Source organism: Temnothorax nylanderi, unplaced genomic scaffold, assembly GCF_030848795.1.
Source record: "Temnothorax nylanderi isolate EJ_2023f unplaced genomic scaffold, tnyl_v1.0 TNYL_tig0066_pilon, whole genome shotgun sequence".
NCBI lineage: Eukaryota > Metazoa > Arthropoda > Insecta > Hymenoptera > Formicidae > Temnothorax > Temnothorax nylanderi.
In genome coordinates this window covers 418,056-443,355 of record NW_027249128.1, presented here as the reverse complement: position 1 = coordinate 443,355, position 25,300 = coordinate 418,056, and the positions used below count along the sequence as shown (strand labels likewise).

At 38.6% G+C, this 25,300-nt stretch overlaps 1 protein-coding gene across 4 annotated transcripts in view; it reads left to right on the top strand.

Annotated features, from left to right (window-relative positions):
- Positions 1-25,300, top strand: part of Zfh2 (Zn finger homeodomain 2) — a 370,912-nt gene that overhangs the window by 67,248 nt on the left and 278,364 nt on the right. For all 4 annotated transcript variants that reach the window (XM_071708340.1, XM_071708339.1, XM_071708338.1 and 1 more), the window contains one exon: positions 6,287-6,342. The gene's annotated coding sequence lies outside the window, so the exon portion shown is untranslated. The remainder of the gene's footprint in view (positions 1-6,286; positions 6,343-25,300) is intronic.

Below are 25,300 nucleotides of genomic sequence, written 5' to 3'. Positions count from 1 at the left end.
AATTGCTGTTATCCGCACGGCGCTCCGCTAGGAGAGAGAAGGAGAGAGAGAGAGAGAGAGAAAAATCATCGCGGCGGGGGCGGGGTTGGTGGAAGGGGGCCGACCCAGGATGTGCCTGAAGAATGGGCCAGTCGATCCGTACGGACGTCTTTTCCCTGCGCTTCGAACGGTAGCCGGCTCCCGTTCGCCGTGCGAAACCGACGACGAAGTTTCACGGTTAAAGACTGCGCGGGCAGTGCGCAACGACGAAGCCCCTCCACGCGCGGTAACTTCTCTCGCGTTCGCTTCTGAACGCGAGACTCGACGTGTATCGAATCCGCGTACGAAAGTTTTTCAAGGCATTTCCACTTTTCCTTACGTCTCATTAATCGCGCACGTGACTTCCATCCGATCTCCGCCGTTCGACAGTCGAGACCGCGGCTATTACCGGACTCATTAGCTCGTGCGTTGTACCGCGCGCGCCGAAATATTTTCGCCGAAGTAATTATGGCTCGGCAGCGCGCCGGCGCCGCGGCTAATTCGCGAGGTATATCGCGAAAGTGGACGCCGGGCGAAGTCACCGTAGCTGCGGCAATGGCAACACACCAACGCAGCATCCAACAACAGCAACGGCGGCGGCAGAGCAATGTGGCGGTACACGGCGGGGTTAAGACCCGCAGTTACGTCCGCGTAACTCTCGCAGGCCGAGAGTCTGGGCCGTGGTGCTACGGCAACGGAATATGGCCACACGCGCGTTTGCTCGTATATAACTATATACATCTATATATACGCGTACATACACCCATACACGCGTAACATGTACGTGGCTTCTCTCGCACGTAGTTTCACTCGCGCGCGTATGCCGCACGCACACGAACGCGCCTGGCTCCTCCGTACGTGGCCATCTACTTACTTTAGTGGTCAGCGCGGAAGAAAAGAATTAGCTAGACGGGGGCGCGTCTCATCTAGGTCACCCACACCGTCGCGGATGGCCCAGTATGTACACGGTCGCGCGCACACACTCGCCCGCACCCGAGGAGCCTCATTACGGGAGCACGGTGGCGAGGGGGTGTGCAGCAAAAGAGGCGAGCGTTAATTAAGAACAGACTCGCCACCCTCTAAGTAAGGAGCACTGACCAACCCTGCCCCGCGCTCTCCCGCCCTCTTTCCTGTACTCTCCCTCGACCGCCACCTTCCGCCGTTCCTCTATTCCTTCATGGTCGTCTTAGCCACGGCACCCTCCCCGAGCTCCCACTGCGATAGGAAAAAGCGAGAAGACCAGCGCGAGGGAAGTTGAGGGAAGTGAGGGATGGGAAGGAGGAAAGGACGGAGAAAAGGATAAGAGAGAGAAAGGATGAGAGAGAAGCACTTGCGTTTCTTAATGTTGTCGGATTAGACAGATTGGCCGCGACTTTATACGTATTGCGATGATTAGAAAATGGCACGGTGTCAAAGGGATATTTTTGCGAGAGATCGTCGTATAATTTATCGGCGTTGCGCGCCTCGACAACCGTCATTCCGTTCTTTCGCCTTCCGCACGCTCTTTCGTGCGCGCTCGGTCTCGGTTATGATTTTATCCATTCTCTCTCACGTTCTGTCTTTGGTCTTCACTTTTCCCTGTAAAAGAAAGGGTTCCGACGTGTAAAACGTCTCCTTCGGCAAAGGGGAAGAAGACGACGAGCGACCGAGATGGAAGGTGGCAGAGAAGGATGACCATGAAGAAAATTAACTAAGACCCTGCAATATGCCGCATTGACTGTAGTACTGTCACACTCTTATAAGTATAAAGTTCTCTATCTGGAGATTTCGTCGCTTTCCTCTAATCATTTTCCACGCTGCTGATCTAGCAGGACTAGCTATTGATTAAACAGTTTTTCTGGAAATGACGTATGGCAATGTTTTCGACGAGATAGCTTCAATTTCAAAATTAAGCAGCTAAAAAGTGTGAATTAATTATTAGATTTAAAATTAGATTTAATAGATGATACACTTTTGAATAATAGACAATATTTATAATCTTGTTTTATCACAATGTTAATATTGTAAATGCTTTTCGACAAAGCATTGACATCGTTACTAAACGATTATATCTCGTTAAGTTAAACACAATTTTCTTTAACAAATGACACATGAGTACGCTCCTAAATCACGACGCAGCAATGATCAGCCGATCTCGTTCTGACGACACGAAAGCACACATGTTGCCAGTGTTGCACAATAGGTGTTCCTCTTAGAGGCCAAAAAAAAGTCACCCAACTGTTCATCCCTCCCGTGAGCCATAAGCTGGCCCGAGCTGGGGGAGCCGTGGCCGATTGTTTCCAACAGGTTTGTCAGCTTTTGTTTCAGTCCGTTCTCATGCGCGGCGGAACTGGTCATTGCTCGAACCCCAAAAACGGTTGAACAATGACCCTTAGGGCCGTTACATTGCGCTGCAATAACGACCCCCATTACCCCGAGCTCAATGAGAGTGAGATCTGGACGGGCTGAGAATTAATCCAACGAATCCCAACGGCAGTAGGACGGATGGATGATGAATTTAAATAACGCGATGCGATCTTGTGAAACTAGGGTCTCTATTCTCTTTTCCCCCCTCCTCAGTCTCCCTTTCTCTTCTGCCTTTTTCTCTACCGCTGATAATAGATATTTTTTCAGTTTTATTCTCTCGCCAAGCGTAATTATAATTGTAAATTTAGGTTTTATTATTATAATTTGTGGACGCTAAGTTTTAGGTGTGTAGTTTCTTAAATTGTATTTCAAATTATTTATTTAGCGAAAATTAGAAAAGTAGTCTTTAACATTATCTAGTTTTGCAAGAAAATACATTTAAGTGAAACTACTTCATCGTTTTCTTCCGATGAAAATTTGCTAAAAATATCTCGCTCGACATTTGTAATGGAATTTCGAGGAACGCTCTAGATTCTTCAAATATCTTCCTGCGCATTTGCGAGCGAGAGCTTAATGATACGAAATCGCGAGGGTTCTCCGACTGCGCTGGCAAGATATGTATACCGTATCATCCCTTGCGTAATCCTTCGTCCAACCGAAGGATTTTCGTCGCTTAGAAATCTGATTTCGTATGCTTTATTTATGTGCATGGAAATTGACGGAAATTACGTTGACTCGTCTGCTCATAATCGCCCTGACTTACTTCATAATGTCGCGCACTTTATAATAATCGACATTAATTTTATCGTCTCATTTTTATACATGAAGCACACTGGATTCTTGTGGAATTAAATGTCACTTGCCTGGACATAATGTTATCTTGGATATTTTACTCCGGCTAGATATGAGTGATGGTTACTTATATAAACACATAAACAAGAATATTTTTATTTAAAGATGTTTCACATATAACTAATGAAATAGAAATATTGCATGAATGTTGAAAAAATTCATCGAAATATGAAACGCTTTTTCACGCGGAGGTTGAGTTGCACTGAATAAGACAGCTCCCTTGCGGAGTTACGGAGACACAAGCCGACGAATCCGCAAATTAAACAAACACCCTATTGACGCGCTGATCCTCCGCCGAGGAGGCATCGCGGCTCATTCGCCAGGGCGAGAGAAAGACAGTGGAGAAAGAAACGATCGCCACCTCCACGAAGTCCTCGTTTAGCGGATACGAAGGACCGAGAGGAGAGAATGGCGAGAAGCGAGGAGGGACCGAGACTTGGCAATCCGAATGAACGGACTACACCGCATACAGGGTCTTAGCAGGACTTAACGAATATTGCCGTCGATATCCAGGAGTCCCCAATTCGACACTACTCTCACCATCCTTTGAATGTCTTTTGTCCCTCGCGTCGAAACGCGTCACGGATCTTCGTTCGTCAATTCTTAGCTTATAAAATTCATTTCGGATCTTATCTTTCTTTTATATCTTTTATATAATTTAGAAATAGATCTTACGACAGATATGAATCTTCATTTAATATTCTCATTTGTGATGGTTATACAACGGATTTTTAAAGAAAAATTTTTATAATACTTAAATTATACATTTTATACGTTTAATTTTATATAAGTTGAGGAAGCATAATATTTTGAGAAATAATAATAAACGTTTTATAAACCGTGTGCATAAAAGCACAGTCTTCTAGAAGTTTATCATAAATTATTGTAGATATTACTTTTTTATTAAAGAACAATATAAGCTTCTTGCCGCACATGTAATTATGTTAAAAATGGACCGCGGGAGCGTACTTGCATTTACTCGCGCAAATTAAAGCGGGGCGGATTCTTTGTTACATTACGGTTGTCTTTCACGTATGTATCGCACAAAGGTCGAAAACGTCCAGACGCGGAGACCAGAAGGAGTCGGACGACAACCCAGATAAATTAGTGCGGGTAATGAAGACTGAGCCTTGTGTCTGATTAAACAAACACAGAGAAGCGCAAATAAGTGAGAGAATACGCCGGGAAGACGAAGACAGGAGAAAAGGGGAAGTCCGAGACAGAACGGCGGAGAAAAGAGCGAAGGATGCGACAGAAGAAGAATCTGTGATTCCTTGAACCTTTCTCTCATTTTACTTCCAATTAACTTAAGCAGACTCAGTAATACACTGCGTCCAGGTTATTGTCCGCCATTCTTTCTCCGCCTTTCTTCCGTCTTTCCTCTTTCTTCTCCCTTGCTCGCTGAACTATGACGCAGGAAGAGAAATTTATTCGCTGGGTATAAGTCGGACCGAATTTGCACAAAATAAAACAGCTTTATGATATATTGTTATTTATACATTATTTTGTTAATAATATCTTGTTTCCCTCAGTATTACTTTTAAAAAGTAAGTTATTTTACTCTGATTCTCGTGACCATCTTATTAACATACTTTACGATACCCTTCCCCCGTCTAAACCGAGAAATTTAAAAAGAAGAGAGACGCCAGGTGTCAACGTATAACGCCAGCACCTCAGCGCCAGGCCATAAATTTATTTATAATCCTCGCTTTTTTAACTGTCCAAAGAACGCCGTGCGAGAGAATTAGCGTCCGCGGACGATCTTATTCCGGCGGAACGACAAGGACGGCGCTAGGCGAAAAAATAAGTTCGACGTTAATAATTATTATCAAACCAACGTTGAATCGTACATCAAGGCAGCGGCACTCGCGGTGGAAGAGAGGAGAGGAACACGACGACGCGAATACGCCGGTGACGAACGATGTTCGCCAGCAAGGACGTTCAAGTTTAAACGAAAATAAAAATTCCCCCGTGCTCCGGTACTAATTATAGAATGCGCTCATCGAATCACCGCCGGCTAAATCGCCGATATACGCATACGGTTACATCGGCCGGCCGGATTTTTCTTCTGTGATTCTCGCGACGACCGGTATACGAACGCATACGAGGCGCATCCATGTTGCTCGTGTGGACCGATAAATCGCGGAAAATTAATATTGTTTTTATCGATGGTAAGGTAATTAGCTGCGGTGGGGTTTCTGCAAGAACGCGAGCGCGGACTCGTGATCGAAGTGGTCCCGTTCGTGCTCGCGTCCAGACGCAACGAGATAAATCTCGTTGAAAGAAAGATGATATAAGTCATACAAGAAGAGTTGCAACATATATCACGTTTTTGTATTTGTTCTGAATATTATTTTCCCTTTTAATTGAATTCTAGTTGAAACCGGTATAATTTCGGTAATTCAAATTCGATGTAAATACGCTCAGTAATAATTAATTTATTCTTGACGATAGTACGTTTTTATAAGTTATATTTTTTTCATATCTACGTCAACAAAATTGAATTATCTGAAATTGCATTGGTTGTAAGGTTACTCCTCGACTAACACAGATGAGAAATTTTATATTTAGGAAGATAGAGGATTCTTTTCAACAAGATTTAGGTCACGTTAAATAAAAAGTCATATATATATTTTTAAATGAATTAAGGCATACTTAAAAATATAAATATGTTAACCGAGAAGTGAAGGTATAAATATTTTATGGACGATCATAAATAAGCGTCCACGTCGAGAGTGAGGGAGGGGAGAAAGAGAGAGAGAGAGAGAGAGAGAGAGAGAGAGAGAGAGAGAGAGAGAGAGAGAGAGAGAGAGAGAGAGAGAGAGAGAGAGAGAGAGAGAGAGAGAGAGAGAGAGAGAGAGAGAGAGAGAGAGCTTCATCCTCTTTTGCCTCTTTATAAAATTCTCGCGTGCACACAGAACGCGTTATATATTTATTTTCTTGCATGATTAAATTTATAGATAAAAGATCTGGTGCGCGTGCGAGACGTTTCGCGCGTGCAAATTTATTCAGCCTTCGTCTTCTTTTGAATTCAACATCGTCGTTTAATGCAAATTTTTTTGCGTTTTAGATTCGTGCGAAGGATGTGACGTCAGCAGAAGCTCGTAGAACGAAGGTTGCAGAACGGTGAGTCACTGATTAATCAACAAAGCGGGTCCCCCATCCCGGCGATAATTATTTAACTTGGCAATCGAAGTAATTACCGCGCGTATTGACACACCTATCCTCTCTCATATACCTATACACACGTACGCGCGCGTGCAGTTATCTTTCGCATCGGGTTGCCGTGGGTCGACTTGCACGATTAGAATGACTATCCGTGTATCTGTCACTGCCAATCAAGTTGGTCTCGTTATTAAACGAATATGTGTAAGACTGCGTGCCGGATTGTGATCGCGAAAGGTTGCACAAACGTATAAACTAATACAATATACTTATTGTCCATAATGCATTAAGCCGAAAGCAAACAGCGTGCTGGCGAACGAAAGAAAAATGTTCCCGTTTAAAAGCGTAAAACCATACCATTGATCGTTTTCATTCCATAGTTTTTGTACTTTCGTAAGATTGTCGTAATCTGAGATAATTGATCGCAGGCAATTAACGGTTCGTTTGCGTGAATTTAGCGTGAATTTTTATAGGAATTTCTTTGAGGCGCACTAACACTTACTTTTATTATCACGATCCCGAGTTTAACAGCGCACAGACAGTAGAAACGTCTAAAATACTACCCGGCATACTCTCACGAGTAAGAAGGATACGTATAGCCAAAACGAAAGAAAAATGGAACCCGGTGCGCGGGTGCTCAGAAAATATACTCTGTAGTATACCTCCATTAAAGTAGTATTGTATCTATTAAACGCAATTTCATGCGTGGGGAAGACTACGGTTCCGGAGCGTTCTATCAAAAGGGTGATGTCTCTAAATGCATCTGTACGTAATAAACCGATTTAGATTTTGAAAATGTTGTAAACAGAGAGACGCGAACATAATCTATTCATAAAATAATTTACAATTATCGTGGGTGACTGCGAGTTTATATTTCATTCTATATCGATGATTTTATCGAAGGCAACAAAAGTAAAATCAGGCCTGAGATGCCAATGCAGATTGGCATAAGACTGAAAACGGATATCTTTGATATTTTACGTTATTTCCACTTTCTTGAAAAAATGTGGCTATCAATCATTAGATTTCACTTAACGCGCCATATCGTCATTAATTAAAGATTATTATATACGCGGTTCTTCGATCGTAGCAAGCAGACTCGAGATGCTGAGCCGTTCTCAGGACCGATTTAACGAATACAATAAGCGATTCAACGGCGCGGCTATTATATCTAATTCCAGCCGAATAGAAAAGGACTTAACGCGTCGTCCTTGCTGCTCTTCTTGCTGAAGAAGGAAGGAATACGAGGAGGGAAAAAGACGGGTGCCCCACCACACGCGCGGTGCCCCGAGGCGACGCGGAATCACTCAGAGAGCGCCGGCCGTTAGTTCATTTTTGCGGAGCGTTTACAACGTCCTGTCCACTCGCGTGGCATCGTTGCTGGCATTTCGATGCATAATAAACGACCGGTTAGCCCTGTGCACCACGGCTCACACCTCTGCCCCCTCTCTCTACGACGATCTGTGAAAGCGGGGTAAAGGGACTTCTCTTTTTCGCTCCCTCCTCGCTGCTTCGTCGCTTTGCAATCTCTCTCTCGTCTCTCCTTCTCGTTCAACGTCCGTAAGCTGGATGCACTCCGACTTCCTTTGTGGACTTTCTTCCTCCGCGAGAGGTGCATCTAACGAGATGCGAGAGGAAAGAGAAAAGCGTGCGATGCGCGAACGAGGAGAGACAGCACGGCTGGCTGGGAGAGTATTCAAGAGAGAGAGATGGGTTGGCGAGGGAGAGAGGAGGAGGGCCGTTACGAACGAAGTTTAACGAAAGGAAATCCGATTTGCACAGCGCGCTGTTCTCTCCCGCTCCTTCGTAACCGCGTCCGATTCTCGCGTGCACGCACGAGATGACGCGTCTCGCGCGAGGAACGTCGTTCCAGGATGTACTTTGGATATGTTTTTAGCTTCTCAAGGATTGTCGTACAGCTTGTCTCGAACTTAAAGGAAAAGTGACACTCTATTAATTCCGAATCCTTTGAGCCCACAAATCCTTTTTCATTAATAATTGCATATTTCAGAGTGTTACAGAGATATTTTTCAAAATCTGACACAAGGCGCTTAATTTAAGGGCGCTTTTTTGAAAAAGAAAAAGACATAAATCTGAACTTAACGAATAAGTTACGCTAAATATTTTGGAACATTATAATGTTGCCTCGCGATTCTTTGATCTTCTAAGATCATAATAAGCTTGCGTAAATTGAAAGCATGCAATAGTCTCGAAACAATACAAATCGATTATTGCGTTTGTCCGAATTGATGAAACGTTTGATAAGTAATGTGGGACCATTGGGTGTGGTGAAACTATTATTTGCACAATTCATTCACATAATATGTGAGAGGATGTGGGAGGACGATTTAAATTCAGAATAAGTTCTATTTATCGCAATTACTGCAAATTCTCACAACGCAAAATTTATTGATTTGCATTATGACAAAAATTAAGAAGACACTGTACGAAACGATAATAACGACAAAATATTTTTGTATTGTTCCGATCAACGCTCTCACCGACGATCTCGTCGGACGACATGAGCTATAGGCGGGCATATATACATATGTGGAGTCACACTATCGTGACCCGCAGAGAATCGCATGGTATGTTTGGGGACTCATACACATCCACATATCCAACCATACCACCATCAGCCACGACAACTACATACGTTATCCCCAAATACATTTTAATAAATTTTAGTACGAGAAATAAACTTCTTCGAATATTTACAGGAAGCGCAGAAAAACTCGTGCAATGTGACTGCTTCTTGATTGCTCCCGAAGAGAGTTTGATATCTCTTATAAACTTTGCATCATTCGAATAATTTCTTAATGTGGTGATTCATATAATATCCCTGCTTAGAAGATGTATCGCTGCGAATAATATTAGAACAAATAATTTTTTTTATTGTTTGAATAATTAATAATTGAGAAAATCTGTAAATTGGTAAATTTATAATTCGGAAAATTTATAAATTGGTAAAAAACTTTTTTAAAAATCTATTTTTTTTAATTGTTAAAAATTTATGTAGTCGAGTAAAATAACGAAGAGATGTTGAGAGAAAGAGAGAAAAATAAAATAAAAGCTTGCACAAAAGTTACATTCTGACTACTTTGCGTTTTCGGGACTGCTCGAAACCAAATGTGCTCCGATCGCAATATCAAATCGATGATAGATGCCACCTGTGTGACACACCGCGAAAAAGTGGATGCGGCGCGCATCGGAGCGATTATTTGCGCCACGCGACTATAATGGATACGGAAAGGCCGGTTTGAATCCGCCCGAATGGGCGTATGAATGGTCGCCGTTTAGCGTAATTATTGGCGCATTGTCTACGGTACAATGCCGGGCGCGAAATTGGCATGCAAAAATCGGATGCGATCCCATTGTCGGCTATTGTCCGATCCAAGCCGTTGCCGCGTTGCACCCTCCGCCCTTCCTCCGCGTGGCCTCAGTTTTCGAATATTTCGTCGTCGATTCTCTCGATTCCACACCGCCAATAGATTTACGCGGGCTGGAGGCAAAAGGAATTTTCCAACGAGCACAGTGATTCTCGAATGCTTGCATGTTCACGAGCGCAGGAAACACGACTGTTAAGCTTCAAAAGTGCTTTCGCGTTATAATGGAAAAGATCTATCAAATTTTAGATTATTACTTAACATAATCAAATTTTAAAAAAATATTTTGATAATGATTAAAACATTTGACGAAATTAAATTGAAAAATTTTAACTTATAAATTAGATCGTAGAAAAAATATACGTGCGACAAACACTCTAATGAATCTAACTAATTATTATATTATATAAATTGATATTTGTACAAATTTGTACAGATATGATTCACACTTGCTTGTGTATGCAGTACATATGTATGTAAATACAATTAAAGGATTTTTTATATATTTATTATCGTCGTAGGGATGATGTCTTTATGTATGTTTGAAAACCTCAGAGCAGGCGAGATTACCCGTTGAATTTAAGCATATTATTAAGGGGAGGAAAAGAAACTAATTAGGATTTCCTTAGTAGCGGCGAGCGAACAGGAAAGAGCCCAGTACCGAATCTCGCGGTTCCGCCACAAGGAAATGTGGTATTTGGGAGGGTCCGCTTATTCCGAGGTGTCGCGTCGCGTCCAAGTCTATCTTGAAAGGAGCCACTTACTCGCAGAGGATGCTAGGCCCATAGCGACCGGTCCGCGTCTCGGGAGGATCTCTCCTCATATAATTCGTGGTGATGCTAAGGTGATTCTATGTGAGAGTAATTAACTCACAGTTAACGGATCCCAGGTTCATAGTACATGTAATGAATAACATACCTTTGGATTGGATAAGAAACCAATGTGTTCTTTACCATTGTGTTCGAAGGCTTTAGATCGTACCGTGGATAATATCATCACATTTCGTTCTTGTCCCTGAAATGTTTCAACTGTTCCCACAGTTATGCCTTTTAACTTTATAGCTTCTAGATGATGACTAATGTCTAGTTGCTGTTGTTTAAAAGGCGTTACGATCCCGATATCCTTTGGTGTTATCACGTGTTTTCCAAATTTCGCCTTAATCAGCATATTCACGTACATTAGTACTGCCAGTACTTCGGCGGTGTTGCAGACGCTGCAAATGTATCACGCTTATGTTTATGCAATTTCGCAAACAAATTAATTATATAAAAATTTGATCCTGATTTTAAGGTCGTTCTCCGGAAAATCGGTTTTTCTAGATTTTCTTGAAACTGTGAACATACGTTAATTTTGGTGGTAAACGACTCCTCAGAGTCGGGTTGCTTGAAAGTGCAGCTCTAAGCGGGTGGTAAACTCCATCTAAGGCTAAATACGACCACGAGATCGGTCACACTCCGTGTGAAGGCGGTTGACTTGTGTTTGCTTTCGATTCCGAGCCTTATCTCACAAATTTGTTCTTCAAATGGTTTTAAATTTATAATTTGCGTAAAACACAACACACGTACTATAAATCTATATAAGAATGCATACAGATTCTCATTCTCTAATACCGTCGTAGACAGGATTCTGTCATTAAGAAATTTTGTCACGCAATTCGTTCTTGTTTCGTTGTCTTAAATTTACGTTGCGAACACAATGTTGTAATTTCTCTCATATTAGGGGAAGAAAGCTAGATTTGTAAAGATTGGAGAGGCCGCCCGGTGAATTTTGTCGGTTATTAGGCAGAGACGGCGGCATGGTTCCGGCTCTTGAAAGCGACCATGGGCTTTTTGTGCGGCCAGATTGGCGGCCATTATGCCCACGAAATTGGGCCTTAATTGTGCCAGCGGTAATGAGTCGGGTTGCTCTAATGCATCGGCGCCAACTAACCACCACACATAGTGTCTTCAGATACTGCCATGATGTGTGCTATAACGGGTGATTCTTCAACAAAAAATGATCGATATGTTATGCGCTATATTAATTATCTTCTATATTTTTTGACTTACTAAAACACATAATTAATTTTCTAGCGTTTTTGAAACATCAATACCTGACAAATAATTGAAGCTAGATATTTAAAAAAAAAGTTATATAGGTCATGAAAACTATTGAAATTGGTTTTGATTAAAGTAATATCTAAATATAATTTTTATTATACATTTTATAAAATTATATATTGCATGATTTAATACGATTTATTACTTTAAAAAGATTCTGTTTCAAATTACCTTATAGATTTATGTTATCAATGAATGTTTGCAACAATAATATCAAGATCTTCAGAACACCCGGTAGAGGCAGAGGGCGGTAGAGAACGCTACTATGTGGCGACGTAGCATTATTTAATTGCTCTTCCGTTGTTTTTTCGTGGCCAGATAATTTGTGTACCTGGCGGCGATCTCTTTGTTTCTCCTCGTTCTTCTTCTTTGTCATCCTGCTTCCTCTTTGTCACTCTACCCTTTCCCCCAAGGTCGAGGGATGCCCCGATCGACGCTCCTACCGACGATCTCATCGGACTAGAGCTGTAGGCGGGCATATACATGTGGAGTCACACCATCGCGACTTGCAGACAGTCGCATGGTATTTTTGGGGATTCATACTCCACACATCCAACCATACACTACTGTACACTCCACCATCAGCCACGACAACTACATACGTTATCTCCAAATTTTAATAAATATTAATACGAGAAATAGATTTCTTCGAATACTAACTGGAAGCGCAGAAAAACTCGTGCAATGTGACTGCTTCTTGATTGCTCCTTAAGAGAGTTTGATATCTCTTATAAACTTTGCATTATTCGAATAATTTCTTAGTAAATGGTGATTCATATATCTCCACACATACACTCCTTTCCAACAACCACCATCGTTCCCCAAACTACTAAACAATATCACCAGAAAACATGTATCATGACTAATGTTTCTGAAAAATCTCCATAGTTTGGAAACTTGGTAGGTGTTTCAATGATGTGTTTAGAAGTATTAGCTATACTCCAATTATTATTATTTTTGTCGTATTGGTATCCTTTACAAATTGATATTCCTCATCTTTATCCGAATAGTTAGTTGTTCCTTTTCCATCAGTTTATATCGTCTTTGGGTTGTGTAAGAGAGAAATCTGTAAAAGGTGCACGAAGATCCAAATAGGAGAAAGAGAGAAAGAGAAAAGAAAGGTAAACAGCGCGATGGACGAAAGCTTGAGAGAGAGATAGGTGCGGTCGGCCTACTCCTAATTGCGTGTAATTACCTATGGAGGCCAATTAGCTTAGATTGACCGGACGATCCGCGACTAGCCCGGGGACTTCAGGCTCCAACAGGATCTTCGTGCCTCCTTGCCTTGAGTAAACTCACGCAAAAGCAACCATAGAAAATCATCTTTAAGGATTTTTTTTCTCTCCAGCGACAAACGAACAGCTGTACAGTGGTAGAACATTGCACAGTTTCGTTTGAATAACTCGGATTTATATTAAATTACTCTCTGAAATTGTATCAAATTACTCTTTTATAATTAATTACACACTTAACCCTCTGTCGTACATATATGTATAGCAATATAGTACAATCGTATACAGTTATTTATACAATTATAATCAATAAATGAAAGTTTCTGAATGCGTTTTGTTTAACCCTAGGTTACTGTCCTTAATTTTTATCTACGTTATTACTAGTATGGATCTGGGAAACTCATAGCATCTTTATTTGCTCATATTTTAGGTAAACATTAATATTTTTTTTATTTCCCTTTTTTAAATCCGAATATAAAATATTGAAATATAGACAGTAATCTAGGATTAATATTTCGACGCTCTCACCAAAAATCGAATTGGGCACACGTGATTGGATAGCAGTATGATGGAATGCTGAATAGGTCAGATGCTAAAATTACAAGAAATTGTCTATCAAGAATTTAGAACGACTCACCTTAACCGAGAGCCTTCCGATGATAGCTTTCCAAAAGTGACGCGATCTACTGTGTTCAGACTGCTTATGAGCAGCAAAGAATATTCCTTGCCTTGAGCTTCCGGCTAACGACGTTTTCCCCTCTCTATCGGCAAAAACTGCGGATTTTTTGACCAATCAAATAGCTGCATAGCGAGAAATTCTTGCTCTTTTCTCCCTCTATTTACACAAAGACGCTTTGTCTATTCTTATTGTCACGATTGTCGTCACAGCTCTCGCTATGTGATTGGCCAAAAAGTCTGCGTGGTTTTTGCTAATGGGCGACAAAACATTTTTAAAACAAATATTGGTGATTTCGCTCGATATATAACTTATAAAACTTAAAATTTATTAGAGTACAACCCTTTATCTATGCATTCCTTCGATCGATTTATAATGTGGTATATTGTATTTTCTCTTATCAAACTCAACGAATTTGTTGATGGAACTTTATGACCGACTATATGTATATGGATACACACGCTACTTACATTTCTTAGGTCTTAATCGAGGACGTCGCTCGGCGTCATCTCGCCCCCTTGTACAATACATAATCAAGTCAGTTCCTATCGTTTGCTATTCTCATATTCTTTTCCCGCTGTCTATATCACAGAATAACATAATGATAGCATCATTTCGTTTGCTTCGATCTTACAAACCGTTTTACTTGCTGCGCGATGCAATTATGGACTCTAATTATGAGACCAACGTTGTCCATTTCTTATCTTATATTGCCATTTGCCGGAATATAGAGACGATTATCTGCGGCACCTGCGTTTACTCGCGCCCGTAGATAATCGTACGCACATCTGACATCCACAATCATTGCTGGAACATACGTGTAATAAGCAATGAACGCTCGATCTTCTCGGCCGAGCAATGACTACTTTATCGGCGTGGAAATATATCCAACATGATGTAATAGTATATTGTGCACCAAGGGGCGAAAGTAGCGTTTTTCAGACGAGTGTGAAGTTTGCCGCCCGAGCCGAAGGCGAGGGCGGCAATCACACGAGTCTGAAAAAGCTTTTGCCCCGAGGTGCACACGATATTTTTCACAATACCTTTACGTAAAGTTCGACTTCCATGCCTAGAGAGAGGCGAGAGTGGTCAATTTCACGCCAAGGCGGCATAGCGGGCGGAAAGTAACCACTTTCCTCCCTAGGGCGGAAAGTGGTTACTTTCCGCCCGCTATGCCGCCTTGGCGTGAAATTGACCGCTTTCGCCCCTCTCTACAGGCATGGAAAGTCGAACTTTCCGTAGAGGTGTTGTGAAAATTGTATTATCACTTACTTAGTAAGTCGAAAATCAAACTTGCAACCTAATTACATCATTACTCAATGCATTATTGACGCGCTCTTTTATACCAACAACTATCAATGTGACAAGAGCTATCTTGTAAAATGTGAAAAGCTAGATGTAAGATATATTGAGATTTAATCAAGAAATTGCCAACTTTCAACATTTTGAGGCTTTTATTTTTATATTAGACATAGATTGACAATTTTATTAGAAATCATCTCAAACACACACAGACAAGCTGCATATTATAACAAAGCAATGTAAATTTTTGTTTTTCTAAATGTAATTCACATATTACAAAAGAGGAACCGTGTCTAAATCAACTTGTTTTTTTCTTTTGTATCTAAAAAAAGAAAGAAGAAATAGAATAAGAAAAGAATTTTTCTTTTTAGTAAATAGTGAGGGTGTGGTCAAAACTGGAATTTTTTTTAACAGAATAAAACTCAAATAAATTTTTTAATGGTCTAACAGGCGGCACTCTTCAGTTATTCATGCATCAGTTAATAAACAAATAGTTACACAAATCAAGATGGGCCTACTATGTATCATCGGAAAAGAATACCTGTATAGAATAAAGAATGTTTGCTTTTTGTCTCTACTCTTTCAAACTTAGACAGATCTACAATCAGTATGTCGGAGTCGGATGGTGGGTGGTCCCAATGAGACAAATGAATCGTTTTCGAAAAAGAAATTCTCTCATTGACCTCCCATCACAGCCAATCGGTTTCCGACATCCAACTGCGACATATATGACTATAGAACCTAACCAAACCGGCCTTTTACTTATTTTTGTGAAAAAAAGAATGATATTTCTGAATTCAAATAGATTTATATAGGGTTCTAAAATCACCTAATAGAATTCTTATGCGAAAATGTCGAGGCTATAATAGTTATTAATTAGGAAACACCACATGGAACTTTTGCAACTTAAGACATTGTTTGAAAATAAAGGAATATTTATCAGGCGTTACAAGTTTAACGTTACAAAGATATAATTGTTCCAAGTTTTTCCACTGCGCTAGTAATTTCAAATTGCGATCAGTGCAAACAATATCATTAATGGGGGACAAATGGACTTCTCCCAATCATTGACAGTAGGACAGTAATTTCTGCAATCTATCATTAGTGATTGTAGATATTCTGTAACAAATATAATAATTATTATATAATTATTACAGTATTTCAATCGCAAAGAGATATTCCATAGAACTTTTTCAAGGTACTTGTAAGAGAAGCAAATAGACAAATTTCAATAAAGAATGCGGTATTTTAAAAGAAAACATAGTACATACCCAAAATTCACTTTTCGTAGAGTCTTACAGTCAGCAAAGGCATTAATTTAATTCCTTCCGATGTAAAATTGGCTCTGTATGAAAGTGATCATTTCTTAGTTAACGAGTCCCGCGTTCAATCTTGACTGTCATCCCATGTATTTATACTTTGATTTCATAAAGAGGATTGAACTTTTATGAGTAAAAGACAATGAGGTGAATGGGTAATCGGTTTTGCCCCTATCGGCTGATCGCTCTCATCACACACAGTCGATTTGGGCACATATGGAGGGATAAAAGCCATAGTGGTGTAAATCAATATTTTTAAAAATTTGACTTACACCACTATGGCTTTTACCCCTCCATATATATTCGTGAAGTCAAAATGCGATTTCACGCTATCTCACACTCATATGTCACGAGATTTCTTGAAGATCGATCCGTACGATTTTTTTTCGCGGAGTTACGGTGTATTGAGGCAAAAAAAGGCGAATATATTTTGGCACTTTCGTACTTACATCTTGTTGTTACGTACATCTCTTTGGTTGTCCAGATACTCATAGTATAATTTTGTGAATTCTTTCACACTTTCGATAGCCGGGCCGAGTACTTCATAATCTTGGAAATTCTGCAAATGTGAACGTAGATGCAAGGATCATGGTGTAACCAAATGTTACACGTATAATCAAACGTTTGAAATGTGTATAATGTATCAACATACCTAATTGTCATGCGTACGCTTTCAGAAGTTCTAACTTTGCAAAAAATATAATGAGTGGTTGCAATCATTTTTTTGACCAGTATAATTAAAAGGCGATTTTATTTGTGATAGAAAGGGGAAGGGGATTGCAAAGTCAATAGAATTCTTTCGAGCAAAAATGAACTGCGACACCGACACTCGAGAGACGCGATATAATACAATTGGAGAATCCGTAGAGCGAAGTATCGCGTCCTCGAAAAGATGCAATGCATATATATGATTATACTATGATCGATATATTGTCATATATCGATATGACAAGCTCTGTGAAGTTGGCACCCCGAAATGCGAATTTTTATAAAATGCAAACGGCATTCGTTTGTCCACGATTTGTCCACATTTGTCCATCCAAAATTTTCGTTTGTCCACCCTTCAAAGAAAAGTTAAGACTAAATTAAAAAATTTGACATCAGCACCCCCATGGACATTTATCATTAATTTTCAAACGGGATACGATTGTCCGCGATTTGTCCACGTTTGTCCACCAAAAATTTTCGTTTGTCCATCCTGCAAAAGAGAGTTATAAAGAAATAAAAAAAAGCAATTGTCTTTATAAACAACCTTGATTGCAAATTACGTACTGACATCGTTTGTCCAATTATAATTTTTGTTTGTCCATTGCTCATTCTCGTTTGTCCATCTAGCAGAATCGAGTTATTAACAAATAAACATAAAAAATAGACAATAATTGCCCTGAGGATTTTTGACTGCATTTTCTGCAACTTAAGCACTGAAATCGTTTGTTCACTCGTTATTTTCGTTTGTCCATTGCTCATTCTCGTTTGTCCATCTAGCAGAATCGAGTTATTAACAAATAAACATAAAAAATAGACAATAATTGCCCTGAGGACTTTTGACTGCATTTTCTGCAACTTAAGCACTGAAATCGTTTGTCCACTCGTTATTTTCGTTTGTCCATTGCTCATTCTCATTTGTCCATCTAACAGAATCGAGTTATTAACAAATAAACATAAAAAATAGACAATAATTGCTCTGAGGACTTTTGACTGCATTTTCTGCAACTTAAGCACTGAAATCGTTTGTCCACTCGTTATTTTCGTTTGTCCATTGCTCATTCTCATTTGTCCATCTAACAGAATCGAGTTATTAACAAATAAACATAAAAAATAGACAATAATTGCTCTGAGGACTTTTGACTGCATTTTCTGCAACTTAAGCACTGAAATCGTTTGTCCACTCGTTATTTTCGTTTGTCCATTGCTCATTCTCATTTGTCCATCTAACAGAATCGAGTTATTAACAAATAAACATAAAAAATAGACAATAACTGCCCTGAGCACTTGAGTTGTAAAGCGAGTTCCACGCTGCCTACCGGCGGGGTGGGTGCGGGGGAGTGCAGGGGAGCAAAATCCCCCCGCCCACGCATGTACTTAAACGAGCTTGTAAAGCGCGTCATGAACACATGTGGCACCTCGTTTCGCGAGGACACACACACACACACACACACGGGGGGGTGCGAGGGGGCCGAAGGCCCCCCCTCCCCCGCACCCACCCCGCCGGTAGGCAGCGTGGAACTCGCTTTACAACTCAAGTGCTCAGGGCAGTTATTGTCTATTTTTTATGTTTATTTGTTAATAACTCGATTCTGTTAGATGGACAAATGAGAATGAGCAATGGACAAACGAAAATAACGAGTGGACAAACGATTTCAGTGCTTAAGTTGCAGAAAATGCAGTCAAAAGTCCTCAGAGCAATTATTGTCTATTTTTTATGTTTATTTGTTAATAACTCGATTCTGCTAGATGGACAAACAAGAATGAGCAATGGACAAACAAAAATCATAATTGGACAAACGATGTTAGTACGTAATTTGCAATCAAGATTGTTTATAAAGACAATTGCTTTTTTTTATTTCTTTATAACTCTTTTTTGCAGGATGGACAAACGAAAATGTTGGGTGGACAAACGTGGACAAATCGCGGACAATCGTATCCCGTTTTAAAATTAATGATAAATGTTCATGGGGGTATTGATGTCAAATTTTTCAATTTGGTCATAACTTTTCTTTGAAGAGTGGACAAACGAAAATGTTGGGTGGACAAACGTGGACAAATCGCGGACAATCGTATCCCGTTTGAAAATTAATGATAAATGTCCATGGGGGTGCTGATGTCAAATTTTTTAATTTAGTCATAACTTTTTTTTGAAGGGTGGACAAACGAAAATTTTGGATGGACAAATGTGGACAAATCGTGGACAAACGAATGCCGTTTGCATTTTATAAAAATTCGCATTTCGAGGTGCCAACTTCACAGAGCTGATATGACAATATATTCATATACATAGAAACTCATATTTCATTTATAGATATTAAAAACATTATGCACGGTTAAAAAATTAACGTAAAACAAAGAATATCGCGTTATCTCTGCATTTGATGATCCACTTGCTGCATACGGGGATGCCGACGAACAGACTCGTTGCCGTGATGTTTAGCACATTCGTGATGAGCTTTCCGTATTCTTGATAGTGTTTTTGACAGTGATAGACAGTGTATTCGCCTCACTTGTCTTCCCCTCATAAAAGGTTCGGCCCAAAATCTATTCAAAATTGTTTAAATCTATTCGAAACTGATGGGCATTGAAATGAGTTTCTATTCTTTGCAGGTAACTAAGCTATTTAGCTTAGTTACCTGCGCACTTGGTCCAGGTTATCAACCTTAACAAGGGAAAACCGGTGTGACCGTTTCCCTAACGTTTCTCTACCGTTTCCCTAAAACCCAAATTCTTAGAATTTTATACCTTTTATTTAATTTTATACGTTTAGAAGTTGTAAAAATGTGGGAGGATCGTGGGAAAGCCGTCTACAAAGCCATCTCTTTTCGTTTGTCTCGATGTCTCGAACCTGACGGATACGGGGTAAAACAGGTACACTACCATTTTGATACTTTTCTGTCATTGGCACCCTTCCGCAATAGATTTGGACCCTTGTACGCTTGACTCGAGCCCGTACACGTGACATTATCGCGGAAGTTGCGCAGTTTTAACTAACAAACCGTAATATATAATAATAAACTGCAAATAATTCCGATCTTATTTACAGCGTTTCTCCTGGAGCATCTTGCTAGATGTAGGAGAAAAATTCTGCAATCAGCATTTCGTTTGCGTATGTCGTATCGAGAATAGATGAAATAATATGAAATATGTAAAATAGGTTCTTTTCTTACCGAAGGAGAATTACCAGGAATTCTCTTAGAGACATTCTTCTGAATCTTATATTTCATGATTCCAGACTTGGACGGATTTTCAGACGAGGTACATCGCTCCAGGTCTGTAATTAAACAATCATCAGAATCGTCACTCACATGCGTCTCTCGAACCATTAATTTCTCAATATAAAAAGACGTAAATTTCAAAGTACATTGTTTAATTGAAAAATAATCGTTTGTTGTGCACTGTCTTCTTTCGAAGGTCCCACGGATTCAGAAGTGGAAACTTTTTCCGAGATGCTTTGTTTTAGGGTAAACTGGGGTAAGATGGCAAACCCATGTTCATTCGATGTTTCATAGCGAGCTAGATTGAAAGAACATAGGTTGGTCATCTGTCCTCTATGGCCAATCTTACCCGAGTTTACCCTACGCGTTAATTTCATCAAACAATCGATTGTTTGTTGTTTTATTGCGTCACAACCTTGAATCGGCCAAAATTTTCAAACTTTCGATATGGTTTCGATATGGTTTCGTCCATAAAAGAAACTTTTTTTTCCTGTTTTTCCTCGTGCTCAGTTTTACTTCATAAAAAAATTTAAATTAGATGTATCCAAAAAGGACAATTCGTTTTTGTTCACACAGTAACCCTTACTTTAGTTTCTTCAATTTTTTCCTGAAATAAGAAAAGACAAAGAATAGACAAAGCCTTCAATAAATCATGTATGATGTAAAGAACGCATTGTTTCTTTGATAATAGTTTCACAGATTTATACCACACATCGAACTGATAAATAACTATTGAAATATGATATATTGGGTACTTAATATGCATCTTCTTAAGACAAGATTTAAGATCTCTAAAGGATTCTTTAGAAAGATGCTTACCTTTAAGTTTTATTTCAGAACTTTCTACTCATTCAAATTTCACCAATAAAAACTAATGCGTCGTTCAATAGCTTGCCTTCTTCTTGCTTTGCATGGATTTTTTTAGAATTTGTATTTTATTATATTGTATTGTAGCGTTCCGCGCAGTGCGAACGAGACGTTGCATAATTGCAATCAAACTTCATGATAAGTTCGTTCAATTCTTTAATTTTCGTCGCTCAAATCAATGAATTGCTGTTGGTAACATTCAGGTACTGTTTCTCTTGAATTTAGCAACGCACCACTTTTTTAGATCCCATCAGGTGCACAACAATATTCTTGTAGTATGGAAATTCGTAATCAATGTAGCCAGTTAGTTAAGATTAGTTAAGATCCATGATTTTTAGTGCTTAGGATTGCCGTAAAGTATTCATTTTTTGTCGTGGTAATTTGAAACCAAGAAATCTTTTTTTGAACCGACTTACAAGGAAGCCACGGAAGTGTCCTCCGATTTTGATGAGCTTTTAGTATATTGTTCTCTAGATAAAAATAAGGGATACGTATTTTTTTATACGTGTGCCCATACGCGTGTTTAGGAGATAAAACACTCCTTTGAAAAAAATCGGTTTTTCTCTTTCGGGCCGAATATCTGCAAAACTATAAAAGATAGAAAAAATTTTTCAGCAAAAGTTGAATGGTTTAAAGAGCACTTTAGGACAATGATAAAATAACATTTTTTTAATTTTAATTTTTTTGTTTTTATAAAAAAATACTAAAAGCTCATCAAAATTAGAGGGGGACAATTCCGTGGATTTCCTTGTTAGCAAAGCCAATGCCATATCTCATCGGCGCATTTTATTCTCCTTGGTCAGTTTATGCGACATTTATTTTCCTTCTTTCTAAATCTTTCCATTTCGCAAAAACCATTTCGCGAAATTTAAACTTTATGTAAGCGATATGAAATAGCTTTTTAGTTTTTACGCTTGTTCTTTTTAAGTTTAATTAATTTTCGCACACTACAATTTTCAAAACTTTTTGGTCTGTGGAAAATCAACTAGTAGTCTAGATTAATCATTTTAAATCCGTAAAATCCATTAACTTTTCTTAAAAAGTTCTGAGTCTATTGTATTAAATTTCATAAATCTTGATTCTGCGTGACAAAAGATGAACGTTAGATATGTTTAATATGCATGAATAGGCCGTTCAAAAGATCTTTCCACCAAAAGAGCCAAAAGATATCTTAAAATATCTTTTAATGCCGAATTTTGCCTAATAGCATTTTTGTGCGGATGCGCAAGGTGAACGACTTAAATGAAATGACACATTTTAGGGGAACGAATCTTTTCTATCTTACAAAAGGGAGGAAAACGGCAAAGAAAAAAGAAACAAAAGCATAACAAACAATGAAAGACGGAACGGAGAGGACGGACGAAGAGCAGACGGAGGGCGGACAGAAGACGTTAAAAAAAAAACAATAAAATATTATTAAAATAATACTTCAGATATTGTAACGAACAGCAAATTTTTCGATGCCGCGTGTTACTGTCGCAAACGCATATATGGTTAACAATGTTGATATTATTGTAAAATTATAGTTAGGGTAAAATGCACGTGAAAATAATGTATTATCCGTAGTAATAGTAATCTTGATATCATTGTAAACTTATTGTTAGATGCATGTGATGATAATATTAATATTATTCTATAATATTAATAATAATATTGATATTATTGTAAAATTATAGATTTAGTAGAACGCATGTTAATGATAATGTTAGGTAATATTAGTATTGTTATTATAGTAAAAGTATAAAATACTTTAGAAAGAATTTAAAGGAACGTGGAAATAACTAGCATATAATTTGATAAATTCATTTATTGAGCGATCAATTCATAGTCTGGACCGGCACGCGACGCTCTCGGATAATCACGCGATTTTCCGAATAGTTTCCACGTGACGATCTCGCGTATTCACGTGAACCCCGTAGTTCTTTACCCCGGGACGTCACCAAACGAGTAGTATATACAGACCCTGTGAAACCGGCATTCGCATTCTTTCGCATTCGTATTCGCATTCGATTTCTACACGCATTCTTTCTCTCTCCCGATCTGTCTACACCTCTTTCGCTTCCTCTCTTACACTTTCTCTCGCCCTCTTTCTCTCACGTACGCGCTCGCACGTTATCATACAACGCGGATAACGATTTTCTTCCTCTTGCCATTCGTTCATAAAATGTCGAATCTAATTTTAGAGGCTCGTTTTTTGCGAAAACGAAAAATTTGCTGTTCGTTACAATATTATTAAAATAAAGCATATTAGATTTATTAAAACTGGAATTATTTATTTTTTTATTTTTCTGCTTATCTGTTTGTTTCACAATTACAAACAGATCTTTTATTTTGGCTTGTGTCAGTTTTATTTATTTTATCTGAAATTACATTATTAAATATTTAATGATATGAGTAGTATATAATATCTATATTATTATTTTATTGTTACATTTATTTATCTTTTATTTTTTTTTATTTATTCGTAAGTATTTGTTTTTTAATATATTTTATCTAACTATATATATTTTATGAATAGTTACGCACTTCTCAAATTTGAGTCTCCTAGAGCTTATGCTGAAATCAGCTTAACAATCAAAGTATTAATAACACGGCGCATTCATATACATGGTGACACAACAAACATTTGTCCTTAAAATGTCATATTTCTTAGACTTAATTCTAAGACTATTTTTCCTTTTCCAAAATTATCTGATGCTTAGTTTTTGAATTATAAAAGAAAATGGTTTGCTTATCATTAGTCAAGTACAAGAGATAGGCAAGGGCAACGCGACTCGCTAAACGCAGGTGGTTACGTGGGACATCTGACGATTAGCTGATGGCATAGTCGAGTCGTACCCCTATGTCTAAGTTAGCATGCCAACGTGAGCACAATCACATGAAATGTACGGAGGATTTAGTGCTCCTCTTGCCTACCTCTTATGTACTTGGTTCATGATAAGCGAACTAATTATTTTTATAATTCAAAAACTAAGCTTCAGACAAAATTTTAGAAAAGGAAAAATTATTTCAGAATTAAATAAAAAATATGACATTTCAAGGACAAATATTTGTTCTAAATCATCTTGGTTTTTTTGTTGTTGTGTGGGAATAAACGAATTCAAAGAATGTCTCTTGGCGACTAGAAAAGGGCAGAAAGGTTACATTTTGTTTTTCTTTAAATAGATCTTAACTGTACTTTAAATTTTGTCACCATTGATGCTTAGAATATATGTATACCTAAAAGGGGAATTGCGTCCTCTTTCACTCTCCTGTGCGTGAAAAATGTGCCCAAGCTGTGTGCTATGAACTTACATTCTTTTTCCAGGTATATATGTTTTAAACGCTAATATGTTTTAAACGATTTTGAAACCATTCTCTGGTGCGCAACGCTGCGTATTGCCACATGGCTTTTCAGATCAGGGATCATTATTTCCGACATTCCAATATCTGTTAAACTCTAACCAACCGTTAACTTTTTAGAATATTTAAAAGAAGTTGAGAAAATTTTACATTAAAGATGAAAAAACAATAACCAAAGAAACAAGAAATGAATTCTTAAATGTTAAATGAAACGTCAATTTTATAAGTTGAACTGATTTCTTTTTCTCCTCGTGTCTTTCACTTATTTTCTTTTTAAAAGTTATAGTAATTAAGAAGGTAAATTTGCAGTTTAGATACAGAACCTAATCTTTCCCCGTTTCCCGAAGTCGTGTTTTCTCTTTAGTTTCTTTATAAATCTATTTTTTTTATTATATTCATATTTATACATAAACGTGGATTTGACGATTTATCTTATAAGAAAGCGAGAGAAAGGGAGAAAGAAAGAGTTAAAAATCTGGAAGTCAGTAAAAGGTATTTAGAAGCAAAGACATTTTCAAAACTTACACGTATGTGACAGAAAACATAGATGTATCTAAATCTGTCATCTTATTCGAGTTGCTAACTTTCTCTGGTATGGGACACAGCGGTCTTTATAAAAACAGAATGCTCCCAAATTCGTTAATCTCTTTCTTTTTGCCTGTACATTGTTCTTGTTTAGGGTGTTGACAGTTTCTTTTTCAAGATCTACTGTTAATATCCTTTTATCTATTCCTACCTTCAGTTTCTGTGCAATTGACCTCATTTTTTCT